This window comes from Gopherus flavomarginatus, unplaced genomic scaffold (genome assembly GCF_025201925.1).
Source record: "Gopherus flavomarginatus isolate rGopFla2 unplaced genomic scaffold, rGopFla2.mat.asm mat_scaffold_204_arrow_ctg1, whole genome shotgun sequence".
NCBI lineage: Eukaryota > Metazoa > Chordata > Testudines > Testudinidae > Gopherus > Gopherus flavomarginatus.
Window position 1 is genome coordinate 25,645 of NW_026114805.1, and position 17,498 is coordinate 43,142.

The 17,498-nt window shown below is 49.0% G+C and overlaps 1 long non-coding RNA gene across 3 annotated transcripts in view; it reads right to left on the reverse strand.

The window, feature by feature from the left end:
- Nucleotides 1–10,345: 10,345 nt before the first annotated feature.
- LOC127042050 (uncharacterized) overlaps nucleotides 10,346–17,498 on the reverse strand; it is an 11,012-nt gene continuing 3,859 nt past the window's right edge. Inside the window, exons 1-3 of one of the 3 annotated variants that reach the window (XR_007771819.1) lie at nucleotides 14,588–14,681; nucleotides 12,684–12,766; nucleotides 10,346–10,404 (exon numbers count right to left, since the gene is read on the reverse strand). This is a non-coding gene — a long non-coding RNA (uncharacterized LOC127042050). Of the gene's footprint in view, nucleotides 10,405–12,683; nucleotides 12,767–14,587; nucleotides 14,682–17,498 lie in introns of those variants that run through there. The other 2 variants (XR_007771820.1, XR_007771818.1) reach the window with 2 other exon arrangements.

Below are 17,498 nucleotides of genomic sequence, written 5' to 3' on the forward strand. Positions count from 1 at the left end.
TAGCTGTGCAACTGGCTGCATGTGTTTTGGGAAGGGTTTGCAAGACCTCATGGCTGGTACAGCATCACATGATGCAGGTTTCTCTATCCCATTGTTCCATGGGAATCCTACTAGATTGCCAGCTGCTTTTCAACTGCAATGTGCCTGGTGGGGTAGAGAGTGTTTGCAGATGAACTGAAGATCAGCAGTTTCTCTGCTGTACCCAGCAGCCTCCTACTGCAAGACAAACCCAAGAAAGAAACCAGCAGGACTCCACTGGCCATCACATACAGTCCCCAGCTAAAACCTCTCCGACGCATCATCAGGGATCTACAACCCATCCTGGACAATGATCGCACACTTTCACAGGCCTTGGGTGGCAGGCCAGTCCTCGCTCACAGGCAACCTGCCAACCTGAAACATATTCTCACCAGTAACTGCACACTGCTCCATAGTAACTCTAGCTCGGGAACCAATCCATGCAACAAACCTCAATGCCAACTCTGCCCACATATCTACACCAGTGACACCATCACAGGACCTAACCAGATCAGCCACACCATCACCGGTTCATTCACCTGCCATCATATGCTAGCAATGCCCCTCTGCTATGTACATAGGCCAAACTGGACAGTCGCTATGGAAACGGGTGAACGGACACAAATCAGATATTAGGAATGGCAATATACAAAAACCTGTAGGAGAGCACTTCAACTTCCCTGGCCACACTATAGCAGACCTTAAGGTGACCATCCTGCAGCAAAAAAGCTTCAGGAATAGACTTCAAAGAGAAACTGCTGAGCTTCAGTTCATCTGCAAATTTGACACCATCAGCTCAGGATTAAACAAAGACTGTGAATGGCTTGCCAATTACAAAACCAGTTTCTCCTCCATTGGTTTTCACACCTCAACTGCTAGAACAAGGCCTCATCCTCCCTGATTGAACTGCCTCATTATCTCTAGCTTGCCTGCATATATATAGCTGCCCCTGGAACTTTCCACTATATACATCTGACAAAGTGGGTATTCACCCACGAAAGCTTATGCTCCAAAACATCTTTTAGTCTATAAGGTGCCACAGGATTCTTTGTTGCCTCTAGTCTAGTGTGAGATTTATTTAGGGGAGGTGTTCTTATTAGCGGGAGAGGAAAATGTTGTGTATTTGGTTGTCATGGCTTTTATTCCTATGGCAACTGAGTTAGATTATTAGGGGATAGTCCAGCCAGCTTCAGCCTGTTAGGCGAGCTCTGTGTCTGTAAATAAATGGTAGTTTTGTTAAGTGTCTGCTGTCTGGCCTCAAGTGATTTCTTCCTAAACTGGCTGCCCCCAAGGATATAACACCAACCCAGCGTGACTTCTCCTCCTCTTCCCCAGCTTGGTGCTTCTCCCCCTCCCTCCCCCAACTGCAGCTCCTGCAGGGGCCCAGGGCTTCTCCTCCCCGCTCCCCTCCCCAGCGTGGCTCCAGTACATTCCGGGGCTTCTCCTCCCCCCACTCCAACACGGCTTCTCTCCCCTCTCCAACCCCTTCTGCCACTATCTGGAGCTTCCTCTTCCCATAACCTTCCACTGCCCCCAGCCCCAGCCTAGCTGGGCTCCCTGGGGCACCCGATACTGCTGTGGCCGAAGCCGAGCCTGGCGGGCAGGGAGCAGCGATTCATGAGGATGCGATGGCAGAGCCATCAGCCCGAGGTGTGCGGGGCAGCCCAGGGAAGCGGGGCGGGCTGTGCTGCTGCTGGCCCCGCACCCCCGTCCACCCCGATCCCTGAGGCTCTTTGGGGGGGAACTCACTCAGCCCCCGCAGGATCAGGGAGGGGGGAGCAGCTGACTTAACATCCCACTGCCCCCAGAGCCCCGTCCCAAGGAGCTGCCCCATCCCTTGCCTGTGCCAGAGCCCCGCCCCAGGAGCTGCCCCGCCCCCAAGATCTGCCCCACCCCCGGCCTGTGCTAGAGCCCCTCCCCCAGGAGCTGCCTCGCCCATATCCTGTGCCAGAGCCCCACCTCAAGGAGCTGCCCTGCCCCAGGCAGTGCCAGAGCCCCGCCCCCAGGCTCTGGGCTTTGTTCTCCTGCCTCCTTCTTCCCAGGACCCCCCACTCCCAGCTGCTCCCTCCCTGTGTCTGCAAACACTGCCCCGGGTGGGTCGCTGGGGCTGACTGTGCTGGCTGAAGTAGCCTCCATCTCTGCTCACCTCGGGGGGAGAGGAGGGACGAAGAGAGGAGATGGTCCCAGGGTGTGAAAGCAAAATTAGGGGGCAGGGAAAGGAGGACTGTTTGGAAAGGTGGGTTTTTGTGGGGCGGTGAGCCAGAGGGAGTCAGAAGAAGTTGGGCAGCAGAGGCTCATGGAAATTGAGGGGAACCCCCTGGGAGTCCCAGTGTTGGCCAGGGATTGTACAGCACCTAGCGCAATGTGGGGTCCTGATCTCAGTCATGGTCTGTGCAGCACCTGGGAGCCCTGATGTCTATTTCCTGATCACAGGCACTGGGAATTGACAGAGGGAAAACCTCAGCACCTGAAAGGTTAATGCAGCCCTGTGTGCAATCCCTGCTGGGTGGTGCTGCTGCTCTCATGAGGGGTTGGCTTAGTAGACCAACAACACAATCCCAGTCCCATGTGGTCTAGTGATCTGGATTCCTGGTTTTTACCCAGGTAGCTTGGGGTTCAATTCCCAGTGTGGGAATAGTGCAGAGCTTTTGCTCAGAGGGGAGGAAAGGCAAGGGGGAGGGATCCTAGAAGTAGGGCATTTGGACAGTGTGGGGAGGGGATCCCAGAATTTTGGGTGGGGGGCAGAGGTCTGAGGGGAGATCAGGGATGGATCCCAACATTGCGGAAAGTGGGCAGCATGGAGAGCCCAGGCCTGGCATGGGGACGGGGAAGAGTGACTCTGTCCTTCTAAACTCAGCATTGGCAGACTAGGCAGACTTGGAAGAATTACTTATTTGTTAGTAAATGTCAATTTCTGTGTAAACACACAACCCAATGGCAAAATATTTCCATTGATAATAATCAAAATTGACAGATGGGCAAAGTAAGAAACATGCTGCTTGAGAATTTATTCTGTTTTAATCCTATAGGGGTCCCTTCTGCCTTAGATGCCACCATGTGGGTGTTTCATTTCCCTCCCCATTTTCACACAGAGACACAATTTCCTTTGCATGGATCCATGAACAGTAAAATCTTCCAGTGTCACTTGTCTGAGCCAGGGCATTCAATTCCACTGAAACCTTCTCTCCTGCAATGGCAATGGTCAAACAGAGGGGACGTGGCCACCTTTGCCCCTGGCAGTGAGATATTCCCTCTCCTCTTTCTTCAGGCTGCTGCTGTTATTCCATGAATCATCAAGGATGGAATAAAAAGCTGAGTTTACTCCAGGAAGAAGAAAGAAAGGAGCCACCAACTCCTTGAAAAATCTCAGTGCCCAGAGAATACCTGACACTGTTATTGGAATCCCTGATGTGTTGGTAGCTTGTTTATTTACACTGAGGATTGAGTCCTACTTTGTGCACCATGTTTGAGAATGAAAATCCTAACCTACCCTTTGAAATAACGACTGCAGCAGGACATGTTTATGTCCCACTCCCAAAGCAGACAGACCGATGGAGAAATGCCATGGGTCCAGGGTAATACTTCACTGCAGTTTTACCATTTCCACTCGCTAAACTCCCTCCCAACCTTCTGGGCTCCTAGAGCAGGGTACAGAGCCTGAGCCGAGATACATATAATGCAACTTCACAGATCAAGTCGCATGACCCTGATTAATCTGACATGGGCCAACCATGGTGTTTCATTGCACTGTAGATGTATGCTAATGTTATATCTACACTGTGATTAAAACACGCAGGGCACCTGTCTCAAAGCCCGGCCACCTGACTCGGGGTTATGGGGCTTGGGCTGCAAGACTATAACATTACAGTGCAGACAGATGGGCTTGAGCCCAACCTCAGAGACCCCAGGAGGGTGAGGGTTTCTGAACCCAGGCTTCAGCGTGAACACAAATATCTGCACCACAGTTTTTAGCCCCTCAGCGTTAGCTCCATGAGCCCAAGTCAGATGACCCAGGCCAGCCATGCTGCCATCTTTATCCTAGCAGAGAAGGACTCTATGAGTACATCTCCATTGCAATGTCAGCCCAGATGTGGCACGCTGTGCTCAGAGTAGCACCTTGAAGCCCCATATTCACCACTCTCATATAATGATGATACGGTTTGTACAAAGTCTGCCTGGTGAGGTATCATTTCAAAAGTCTTGATCTGTCGAACATTAATATTGTGTTGGTCTGTGTGTGTAGCATTGGCTGGGAAGTTATGAAGTTTGTTCTGTGTGTGTTACTGAGATATGTTATGAGGTTGGGAAATGCCCACCACCAGCCTTTCAGGTGTGACAATGGAGGAACCAGACTCGCTGCTGGCCCATGAAAGGGATCCACACTCCCAAGGACTATCCCAGGAACCGTGTACAATGCAGACTTCTCCGAGATAACACAGCAACACTGGGCACTGCTTGACTCACATCCTAGCAAAGGAGCTTTCTAGAAAGTTGGAAGGAACTACGAAAGAGGGGTAGAGACATCATGACTTGTCCTCTCTCCCCACAACTCAACAGCTGGAAACACACCTGGATGACAACTGATTCAGAAATCAGAAGAGAATAATAATAATGCATTCAAATCAAAGTCCCCAAACAGATTAGGGTATTGGTTTTTCAGCAGAAAATTTTCAGTTTGGGGGATTTTCTTTTCCCAGTCAGACTTTGCCAAGGGAAGCAGAGAGAAAATGTTTGAGCTGCCTCCTTCAGAACAGCTTGGCCTAGACACTAGCTCTGGTTCACTGTTGAGGCCTTGCTCAGGATGGGAGTATTTTAAGAATTTGGGCAGGTCCCAGGGTGTTTGGGGGAGATTATGAGGATGTTACCTTTTGAGAGAAAAGCTAAGAAATACAGGACTAGATAAAAACATTTTAGAAATGTGGGATTTAGACATTTTATTTACAGCAAAAGGGGGGTCTGAATTTTTCAGAAGGTTTTTGTTTGTAGGAAGCAACATTGCTAGAGCTGTTATTGTACCAAAGGGGGAGATGGTTGTCTATAAAGGAGGGGTGAAGACCAAATGCCTCCAATGAGGATGGGATTCAAAGCCATGCGTGCAGAGCACAATGGATTAGCAGTTCATCACCTTAACCACTCGGTCACCTCACTTGAGCTGTCAGGAAATGGACAGGAAGAGAAATTTAAGGCCAGCAGAGATAGGGATATGATGGAGTTTTTAAATACTAAGCGTAAGCAGGGGCTGAATGAGCTCCTCACTCACATCTAGTGAGGAACTGGGGGAAAGACTTCAGGAACAGACCCTGTTTGCATAGACACAACTACTCTGCCTAGGTATGCAGCATGATGGGGTCGCTTTCCCAAAATGACCAGTTTGGGATGGTGGTAGGTTACAAATCACTTTATGACTGAGTGGAATGAAATGTTATTCTCCTTCCTGTATGACTGAAGGGCAGCAGAACATACCTATTGCGTCCTGATGGAGGGGTAGGCACCTCAGGGCCTGAGCCAGCCCCTATGGAGGGCAGGGAGGGAGCACTACTCAGCAGCACTCTGTCCCAGCTCTTCCCCAACCCCACCCTCAGCCTGAGACTCTGGCTCCCAGCCCGGCATCGACCCCTTTACCACTGTCCACACCCCTCTCCCCAGCAAGCAACAGCCCCACTCCCAGCCCCAGTTCTCGACTGTGGCTTCTGAGGGGCCACAGCCATGGATAAGAGGGCACAGTGTGAAATGTTTGGGGACCACTGGTTTAGGGTGACATCCTCAATCACTTCTCTGCCACCAGGGGCAATCCAGAGCCCTTTGAATACTTTCAGCGGCTGAGATTTCAATGGCTCAGAGGTCCCTGCGGCTGCAGGCAGCCCAGAGCCCTTTCAATCCCGGCCACAGCTAAAGTGGATGGAGTGGGGCTGGGATTTCAAGGGCTTAGGCTCCTCTCAGCAACAACTCTGGGCCCTTTAAATCACTTCCCCGGCCCCACAAAGCTCCGGATTCCCCCAGCCACCGAGCCCCATGCCCTTTAATTTGACTTTGAGGGCTCCCAGGCACCTCTTCAGCTGGGAGCCCGTGGCTGAATTAAAATCAAGTATCACCACCCCACCCCCAACCTTCCTTTTTGACCCACAGCTGTTTTGGTGGGGCGGTGCTGGGGAAGGAAGGTTTGTTTCTGCAGGGCTGGGGGGGTGTTTCCACCGGGCCGGGAAGTCCTGAGGTGGGGGTGGTTCCGCAGGGCCGGGGGGTTCCGCTCTTAGCTGTTTTCTTTAGAGTAATGTGGCCCTCGCTGCCTTACGAGTTGTGCAGGAAGGCTGACTGCATTCGCTGGGCCTCTCACTTGTGTGGATTCTCTGATGGGTAATAAGGTTTGAGCTGCTATTTAAGGTTTTCCCACTCTCGCAGCATTCGCAGGGCCTGTCGTCTTCTCCGCCCTGGCGTGGATTCTCTGATGCCTAATAAAGTGTGAGCTGCATTTAAGGGTTTTCCCACAAGCACGGCATTCGTAGTGCCTGTCTCCTGTGTGGATTCTCTGATGCCTAATAAGGGCTGATCTTTGAGTGAAGAGTTTTCCACACTCATGGCATTCATAGGGCCTCTCCCCTGTGTGGATTCTCTGATGTTGACAAAGGCGTGATCTGTAAGTGAAGTTTTTCCCACACTCAGCGCATGTATTTTTTTGCTTTTCCCTGCAGATTTCCTGCTGTATTCTGGTTTCCTTAAGGCCCTTCTGAGTTCCCTGACAGGAAATAAATTTATCCATTTTCTCCCCTGGCTGGTTTCCCTGCTCTTTTTCTGGTCTGTGCTGAACCTCAGAGGATCTTCCCTGCTTGTGACTGCTGGACACATTCCTTTTCATTCTTTGCGATAATGTTCTGTGTTTATCCACTTGCTCAACATTTCCCTGCTGAGAATTCTGCTCCTCTTTCTCACACGTCATTGCATCACCTGCTGTGATAGAGACAGAAACCTCAAACAGGGATGGAAAGGGGAAGGCCAAACCAAAACAAGTGCTGGAGAGAGGTCAAATAAAAATCAGGAAATCAGCTACCCCCAACAGGAGAGAGGAGGAGATCAATTCAGCCTTCACATCCCATCCAACTTCGCAGGGGGAAGGGAGAAAGCTACTGCCTGGTGTCTGCTAGGATCTATAGGAAGCCTTGAGCTATATTTACCCTGCCGATGCGACCTCTGCTATGGACAATAATGAACTGAGAGACTTCCCAAGACCTTTGTAGGGCATCCCAGATGTTTCCTTCAGGCACTTACAGATTCTGAGTTGGTTTAATGTTTCCTCATCTGTGCGGGGAGATCTCAGGATCTCTCTTTCCTCTGAACCCTGCAGCTCTGGGACCCATGGCTCTTCCCCTTGTTCCAGCTGGGAGATCACAGCACGTTGGAAAACCAGAAACCCTGCTCAGATGAAAGAAAACAAAGGAGTTCAGTTGATTTCATAAAACTTAATCATTAAAAACATTCTATTAATTTATCTTCAGTGCTTAGTGTGACCTGGTGTGCCTGGGGCAGTCCTCACTGAAAATGCCAAGGTCAGAGCAGGCTGAAAAAGGGAGAGCAGATGCTCCCCAAACTGGTGGTTAACACTGAAGTTAAACTCACTGACCAGTCACAAACTGTGCTTCTGATCCCACACACTGGTTAACAAGACTCTTAAAAAAGAAATCACACGGCTCCCTTTATTGCATGACAGTTTTCTGACTCCTAATCAGCAACTAGGTTCCGTACAGTGAGAGTTATTTAAAAACTCTGCTCACTGTGATACAGCATGGCCAGAGGGCAGCAGGAGAGTGATCCTAATTGGATCCAGGAAGTGGGTGGGTGGAAGATTAGCCACATTACCCAGTCACTATAGGTTTGGATCTCATCCAAAATACCATGCTGACAGCCAATCCTTTAGCAGTCAAAATAAATGTTTAGAAGAAAGAACGAATGAAAGAATGAAGTTAAATTCCATCCTTCCAGACTATTCTTTAGCATCTAAACTAAAGGTTTAAACGAAAGAAAGACAGAAAGAAGTTAAATGGAAAAGCAGTCAGATACATTCCAAAATGGATATATCAGGTTCTTAGCAGTATTGGTGAGTTGCTGGCTTGAAAGTCTGTCTGGAACGCATCCACAGCTTGGATGGGTCATTCAGTCCTTTGTTCCAGGGTTCAATTTGTAGAGAAGTTGCTCCAGAGGTAGGAAGGGGGATTGAAGACAAGATGGAGATGATGCAGCTGCACTTTATATTCCTTTTGCCATGTGGCTTGTACTTCCTGTGTCCCAAACACAAGCTTCACAGCACATGGCATGGAAAAGCTTTGGAGGTCTCATTACACAGGCATACCCCGGCATGTCTTGCTGACTCAATAGGTATATCCCCTTGGTCCATGGGCTCATTGTACAGCTGATGACCCTCAATGGGCCATCAAACAGGCTAGGCAGTGTTGATGCCAATATGTCTGGGGGTATCACCCAGAAACACTGCACAAGTCTTGAAATACAGATATACCTACATATCTGTAACTCACAATAAAAGGGTGATAGAAACATAGAAACAAAATTATCATACTTGGCAAATCATAACATTTTCATTGCCACTTTACATGGCATACCTAGCATGATTCATTGCAATTTTATCAGATTATATTATTTTATTACTAATACCAAAGTGTCTCACAATTTCATGCAGTCTCACACTTGCTAAACCAGTGAATTCCCAGGACCAGTTCCCCAGGTCCTTGAAGATGCCAAACATTGTGCTTATGAGGGATTGAAATACCCACATATCTGCTGGGAACACACACACAGACACTGTGTCAGTCTATACCCCTGTGTTCACTCTTCTAGAAAATTATGATCAATTTTGTACCCAGTATGGCTTGTGAGGAATCATTAGAAAACACATAACCTACTGAATATTATCCTCCTGTTAAAATGTGTAGTAACACTGTATGTAAAATTGTGAGATTTTACAGTATGATATTACTGAAAAAGTTTCAGTTCTGGGGAACACCCACAGACCAGTTCCTCAGAGACGGCAAGGCAAACAGCTGGTCCAATAGCCATTCTCCTGCAGGGGGAAGGTGTGAAGACATTAAGAGCTGGTCTACAGTACGGGGGGAAATGGATCTTAGATACGCAACTTCAGCTACGTGAATAACGTAGCTGAAGTAGAATATCTAAGATTGGATTACTTACCCATCCTCACCGCGCGGGACAGATGTCCGCGGCTCCCCCTATCGAATCCGCAACTCGGTTGGGGTTGGTGGAGTTCCGGAATTGATATAAGCGCGCTCGGGGATCGATATAGGGCGTCTAGATGAGACGCGATATATCTATCCCCGAGCAATTGATTTTAACCAGCCGATACGGTGGGAAGTCTAGACGTAGCCTTACATTCCATCACAGGGACCTATTAAGGCTGTTGTGGAAAACAACTACAGGACTGATTTTGAATCAGCTCAGCCTGAGGCTCTTTTCTTGGTTACAAGCACGCAGGGGGCGACAGCTATTGGAATACTGTCCCCGAGCTAAAAATCACACAAGCCTTTTACAACTTAAAACCACAAACAATGACACATACGTTGCACGTTAATTTCCTTATTTGGAATATATTGCAAAATATGATGCAGGTCAAAAGCAAGCTGAACAATCAGTTTTCCATATTTGGCCTTTCCTGTTATTTTTATTTCACCTGGTGATATGGGAGCAAGACTCTCCATGTCTCAAGAAATGTCACTACCAACCTAGGCCATTTTCACATGCTGGGGTGCAATCCAGATCAGTGAGGAGTTGTGTCATCTGTAATCCTGGGTGAGATTCAGTGTTCTGCTGCTGGAGCTCCTGTGTCTGGATACTCCCAGCCAGCGCTCAAGGACGCACTGAGTGTCTGTATGATAAGTAACCCTGGACTGGCAGCTCTGATTCCAGCCGCCTGCTTGTTACACCCCAAGCACATTCTGGTTTGGGTAGAGAAGGCTCAGGGTTTGAGAGAAGGCTGGGGGTAGGAACCTTCTGTTCATTATGCTGGACCTAACCCCCAGTTTTACTTGAGTAAAGAGGAGATATTTGACATTGTATGATACTGCTCCTGTGCTCTGTTCCCAAAGTGTTCTGCAGCAGAGGAGGGTCTCCGGTAGTATGTGTGTCACTGGCCTATTGGGGTGATGCTGAAACAGGACAGGGTACAGATGGCATTGTGGGGGTGGCATGAACCTTCACTCTTCATTTCCCCTTCCAAGAACAGAAGGGACAGGAATCCTAACCCAGCAAGACCATCGTCTCAAAGTTCTCCTGCATGACATCCCTGTAGCGGGCTCTCTGAGTGGGGACCAGCAGAGTCCCCTCTTCCCTGGAGAAATACACAGCCACCTCATCGAAGGTCACCGGCCCCTGAAAGAGTAAGAGTCCAACACTCAGTACCTGCTGACCCACTCACAACCCCACTAGTCACGCAACAGCAGCACCAAGGAAATGGAAGCTCCGGAAGGCACATGTTAACAGAGTCCCACCCCACCTTGCTTACAGCAGCCAGGAGGTATCAGAGGGTAGAAAGAGAGAACCTTGGTGTCTCCCAGCTGACAGACAGAAGCAGGGTCTTCACATTTATCACATAGCTACTAGCCAGAGCTAAATATAGGAGATGGGGCTGTCTCTGGACCCTGTTAGTGGCTCCCTGGTAGGAATCCCAGCACTCTCCAAATAAAATATATGGTAGAAAGGGGAAGTCAATAGTAAAGAATAGAAGTTAGAAGGTCAGAATTATAGTGCCCATTAACAAAGGTTTAGAGAAAATAGAGCCTATCAAACTAACGAGATATCCTTATTGGATGAGATCAAAAGTTTAGTTGCCGCAAATAGTATTGATGTAATATATCTAAACTGCTGAAAGGGACATGACTTGATCACCACAATATTTTTACTAAAAAAACTAGAATGATACAAAATAAACATGGCATACATTAAATAGATTAAAAACTCTGATAGTAAATGAGGAACCATGGTCGAGTGGATTTCTTTCTAGCAGGTTCCTGCAGGGATTGGTTATTGGCCCTGTGCTATTTAACATTCTTATCCATGACTTAGAAGAGAGTACAAAATCATCACTGATAAAGTTTACAGTTGCCACAAAGATTGGGGTTGGTGGTAATTAATGAAATGCCAGGAGATTCAGGATGCATCACTGGGAGTCTGGGAAGTTGTCCCAGTCCTGGCTGGAGGGTTATTTCCTGTTCCACAAAGAGGGGAAGTTCCATTCCCAACTCCTGTGCCTTGAAATTAGGACCTATCTGACACTACACCCCCATATTCATCATAGTGGTATGATTATAATATAAGTAGGACATAATTATGATCTATTTTGTACAGGATGCATCATGTGTGGTGTCACTGGAAAAGTTCTGATTTGCTGAATATGATTATCCTATTTGTGTGCACATATCATGTTCGTATCTGAAGTTATGGATATTGACTCTGGATCTGTATTTCAAATGTGTTTACTCTGGGTAACACCCACAACGAGCCTTTCAGGTACAACAATGAAGAAGCCAGACAGCGCTGATGGCTCAACAAAGACAATGGACTGTGGAAGAGCTTAGCCTTCCTGTGAATGTTTCAGCCAGCCTAGGACTCATGGCTACTATGACTCATCAGGGCCTGTGACCAGACCACATAACACTAAACTCCATTTTAGTACCTGTATTTTTTCACAAACTGGACTAGGAATTGAGTTTGGAACAAAAGGTTCCCACCATATGGAAAAGCTACATAAGGTGGGGTGTGACATCATCTCTTGGCCTCATTCCCCAAGCAAGAGAACTCCTGGAAACGCCTGAGAAACAAAAACGGATGTGGGGGAAGTGCTGCTCCCAGGATCAAGAGATTTCTAGCTTGTGTATGGAAACTTGGGGGACTGCTTGTACCATCAGTCAGGGTGAGAAATTGCTAATTCAAATTCTATCCATCTAGTATGTTAGGCTTAGTCTGAGTTTTGGTTATTTGCTAAATAATCTGCTTTGATCTGTTTGTTATCACTTTTAATCACTTAATCTATCTTTCTGCAGTTAATAAACTTGTTTGATGCTTTATCTTAACCAGCGTATTTTGAGTGAAGTGTCTGGGGAAAATCTCAGCTTGTTGTGCACATCTGTCCCATATCGAGGGGAAGGGGAACTATATTAATGAGCTTGCATTATAGAGATCCCCATGCACTATAAGATGGTATAATTCTGGATTTATACTACAGCAAGTGTGCAAGGTGGGGGAGTGGGAAATTGGCTCTTGTCTTCTATCTGTCCTTGAGTGGCTTAGGTAGAGCACTCAGGTAGCTTAGTTGGCAGCATGGCGCCACCTGCTGTTGTGTTGGGTGCTAACAGGCCCTGGAGAGGCTGGCGAAATCTCCAGCAAAGCAGTGTGAGAAGGGCCAGCCCAGCGTGAGGCTTAGAGGACACAGTAGTTCCCAGAAGCTCCACAAACTGCCGCCTGGGGGTGACAACCCGTCATGCCCTACACTACACAAGTCTCAGCAGGTTTGTCACATGCTGTCCCCTCCCTTTCTCCACCCGAGATATTTCCTGCTTCCCACCACCTCTAGCAATTCCCATCCTCCTATGCATTTACTACTCCTCAACCTCCAAGCAGAGCCCACCACCACCTCCCTGATAATCTCTTACCTGAGCCAGCTCCATTGCAGCCATTTCCTTGCCCCTGGGAGGACGAGATGATCTGCAGCGAAACATGGATGTTATTCTCTGGCCTGCCGGGGTGAAAAGGGCAAGGTGTGAGAATTCAGACTAGGCTTTTGTCCATTCCACAAGCCGATTCCCCCCAGCTTTTCCCCTGCTAATGCATATTCTAGGTTCTGGCACACTGTGAAGCACAGAGTGACCTTATTCCAGTACAGGCCTAGCCCCCTCCCACCAGGGTGTAACCCTCTGACACATGGGGAAACCCTCCCAGTAACTGTCTCTCTCTTACACGTATCAAGTTTGCGGACAACACCAAGATGGGAGGGGTTGTAAGTGCTTTGGAGGATTGGATTGAAATTCAAAATGATCTGGACAAACTGGAGAAAGGATCTGAAGTAAATAGGATGAAATTCAGTAGAGACAAGTGCAAAGTACTCCACGTTGGAAGGAACAATCGGAGGCCAGAGAAGAGCAGAAACAGAGTCACTTTGGGGGATTCTCCCTGTCATTGTCCCCAAGGCAGCTGTCTCAGGTTTACAAAGGTGTTTCATGTTCCAGCCTTTATACAGTCTCTCCTGGGAGTGCCCCTTTCATGGACTGGGCCTAGTTTTAGTTTTTGGTAGTTAACAATCTTGGTTTATTGTTCATCTAACCAGTATGTGTGGAATGAAGTGTGTTGGAAACTCTGTTTGGGATAACAAGCTGGTGCATGTCATTTTCCAATGATGAAATGACAGACTTCATATGAGCTTGCGTCATTCAGTAGCATGCTGGACAGTGCAAGATGCACATTTCTGGGGGAAAGTTGGGCACTTGAGAATTTGCTGGTTTTCTCCTGAGGTGTAATTCATGAGTGGCTGTCTAGCAGCACTCAATACTGTGTAGCTGGGAGTGAGTTACATGCTGGAGACTGTGTGTTAAGTGGCCAAGAGGGGCTGTTCTCGCGGCAAAACAGTGGAAAAGGCACCCCAGGCCAGAGAACTGAGGGGACACAGCTATTTAACAGTCCAGATTGTACTCAGGGTAACGTCACAGACACTCACTATGACAGAGCCTCTTACAACACAGAGAAAGTAAATCCATGTCCCAGAAATCGAAGACTCAGACAGAGGGCAAGTGTCCCTGGCACTGCTTCTTGCTGACAGAGAGGTTCAGAGACAGTGTGAGAATCCTGGGGAAGCTGGGAACAGGAAGCATGGGCTGGCGGGGTTCGGTGGAGAAAGGGAACAGGAAGGGCAGGGATATTACTGAATCCAGGATCTCAGCAGTACTAGATGACAGGATAGCACATAGTGCAGCCCATTGGAAAACACAATCCCAACTATACATACAAAATGATGGGGCCTAAATTAGTTGTTTCCACTCAAGAGATGGATCTTGGAGTCAATGTGGATAGTTCTCTGAAAACATCCACTCAATGTGCAGCAGCAGTGAAAAAAAGTGAACAATGTAGGAAATAATTAAGAAAGGGATAGATATGACAATATCTCATAGATCATATTTGTAAAAACAGCAAATAAATCCATGATACACCCACATCTTGAATACTGCATGCAGATGTTGTCACCCCATCTCAAAAATAGATATATTGGAATTGGAAAAGGTTCAGAAAAGTTTAACAAAAATGATTAGGGATATGGGACAGTTATGCCAGACCTAACCTCCAGTTTCACTTCAGCAAACAGGAGATATTTGACACTGTGCAATACGGCTCCTGTGCTCTGTTCCCAAAGTGTTCTGCAGCAGAGGAGGGTCTCTGGTAGTATGTGTGTCACTGGCCTATTGGGGTGATGCTGAAACAGAACAGGATACAGATGGCATTGTGGGGGTGGCATGAACCTTCACTCTTCATTTCCCCTTCCAAGAACAGAAGGGACAGGAACCCTTACCCAGCAAGACCACCGTCTCATAGTTCTCCTGCATGACATCCCAGTAGAGGGCTCTCTGAGCGGGGTCCAGCAGAGCCCACTCTTCCCTGGTGAAATACACAGCGATCTCCTCAAAGGTCACCGGCCCCTGAAAGAGCAAGAGTCCAACACTAAGGACTTGCTGCCCCACTCACAGCCCCACTATTTGTGTCAGAGAGGAGTGAATCAAATGGAAGCTCTGGGTGAATCGTAGTCAGCAGAGTCCCACCTCGACCTTGCTCAGAGTATCCAGCAAATACCAGGGTGAGGGGATGAAGAGAGAGCCCCTTGTCTCTCCCAGCAGATCCATCACCCCACTATTAGCCACTGACTGATACAGGAGATGGAACCCCCAGCAGGGTCCAGGGAGAGCTCGCTGGTAGAACGCCCAACACCCTCCTCATTGTGAGGAGCGGGATATGAAGGGAGAGGCAGCTCCAATAAGCCTGACTCATGGGTGCCCCGTTCACATCTCACAGCAGCTGCTGGTTAGTGAGGTCAGGCTCCAGCACTAGGAGTCTGGTCAGTTTGACTAGATCCATGTAGGTGGGCTATTTTCTTTCTTCACAAATTAGGGCATTTCCCCCTCCAAAACTCCTGGGTCTGTTCCTAGAATCTAGGCCATTTATTAAATAACTCCCAGCAGGTTTGCCACACCCTGGCCTCCTCTTTTCCCCACGCTTGTGAATTTCTTGCCCCGCTCCAACCTCCAAACCAGACTCTGCAAACCTTCCCGCCTCTGGTGTATTTGCTCTCCCTTTCCTCCAGTAGGAACCCACCAGCAACCCCCCGATAATCTCTACCTGGACTGACTCCACTGCAGCCATTTCTCTTCCCTGTCCCACGCCAGGCTGGGATGAGCTGGAGCAAAACACGGACGTCATTCTGCAGCCTGTCTGGGGGAGAAGGGCAGTTGTGGGCGTTTCAGAACCGGTTTTAGTTAATATCACATCATAATTCCCCCAGGCCCTTTCCCTGCAGGCAGGACACCTAGATTCTGTCATGCTGGGAAATCCTCAATCTGTTTATTACAATTTAGACCTGGCCCCTCCTGCCAGGCTAAGTCCACAGACGCATTTTTAACCTCCCTTCTCCCTTCCCTCATCTCTTCTCTGAACACAAGGCTAGAAAAGAGCAGAACCAAAGGAGTCACTGTGGGGGATTCCCTCAGACACTGACCCCACGGCAGCCACACCACAGCAGGGGGAATATGGAGTCAGGAACTGGCTTTTGCTTTGTCTGATCCTTGTTTTGTTCACTGGAAAGTGGTTCTGCCCAGGGATGCAGCAATACATGTGTCTGGGTGGACTAGAGAGCTGGAAATCTCTTCCCCACATTCATTTCTCCCACTGCCCCTTTCAGTCTCTCCATCCCCTGTCCTCCCTCCCTGCCCCTCTGGCTGGGACAGTCCCATTCCTGGGGGCTTTGCTCTCCATGGCTGGATTTCCTCCTCTCAACCACTAATGGGAGGAGAAATGAGGTGGGCTTGTTTGTGCACTCACTTTCTTGCCAGACCATAGGACATTCCCTGAGGTCTTTCAGTTACCTGGAGACTCTGGCTCAGAATTTGGTAGTAACAGGGCCCAGGGCTTCCCTAGGGGGCTAGGACCAGCTGCAGAAAGTCATCCCTTGGGCCGGGCAGAGAAGAAGCTTTAATTAAGGTCACTTCCCAGCACAGAGCCCCACTGGGGGAGCAGCAGCTGCCAAACCTGGTCTCCCAGATCACAATGGAGGCTGCAGTCTCTGACCCAGGAAGCTGAAACCCGCAATATCCTGAGCAGAGAGGGACAGAGCATTTGAGCAGCTTCCTCCTTTAGCTCTCTGGGGAGAGCAGCTAATGGGAGCCCATCCTCACAGGGAGAATGGCTGATCTCATTTGCCACACTGTCCATCTGGAATCACTCCTTGTCTTTCCATACAGTGACTCTGGATTAACAATTGTCTCAATGACACTAGACTTCAAAAAGAATGAGTTCAGAACACTGTGAAAAGACTATCGTGTAGCAGTGCTGACTCCCTTCCCATCTCCCTCACCCCCGCAGATCTAGGAACAAGAACTGGGGGCATAAATTTTCCAAACGGAACCAACAGTTCCTACAGTTTTCAAAAGAGGAGAAAAGCAAAATCTGTGATTTCACACTAACAGTGTTTGATAAGTGGACAGAAAGTTATCACAGTGACGGCACGTGACTGGGGAATGCCGGGCAGTGCTTGGAGCCAGGAGTCTGCCACAAGTTGACCAGAGAGAAGGATCATGGTTAGCAGCAGCCCCCAGACACCCTCTAGTACCCAGAGCCCAGACCCCCCAACCAGGGGCCCCAGGACAACCCCCAGCCAGGATCCCATCAGATATTCCCTGGGACGCAGCCCCCAGATACCCCTCAAAAGCCCCACCAGCCAGAGAACCCGCACCAGACCATGATTGCCAGTTTGGGAATCCCAAAGAGTTACCCCCACCAAGAGCCCCCCAGCAGCCAAGGACCCCTCAAGGGACCCCCCCCCACTGGGAACTCAGTCCCTCACTGCCTGCCTAGGAACTTTCCCACCTTCCAGAACGATCTACCCTGACATTTGCCTGGGACCCCCTCCTCTGCCTAGTGTGACCCCCTGATGCTTTACAGTGGGACCCCTCACTCTGCTTCCCTGGCATGCCCTGACCTAGTGCCAGGGATCCTCTCCCCCAGCTCTGTGCACTGGGCATGGCAACAAAACCAGGAACCAGCGTGGGAAGAACATACAGAGCCCCTGGCACAGAACCAGGCTCCCTCTAACCCTCTGTCCCGCCCCCCCAAGAGACACTCACCCCCACTGTTCTGCAGCCACCAGACCCCCAGCGATACCCAGCTCCAGGACTCATAGCCTCAGGGATGGGCACATCAGAACATCACCCCCC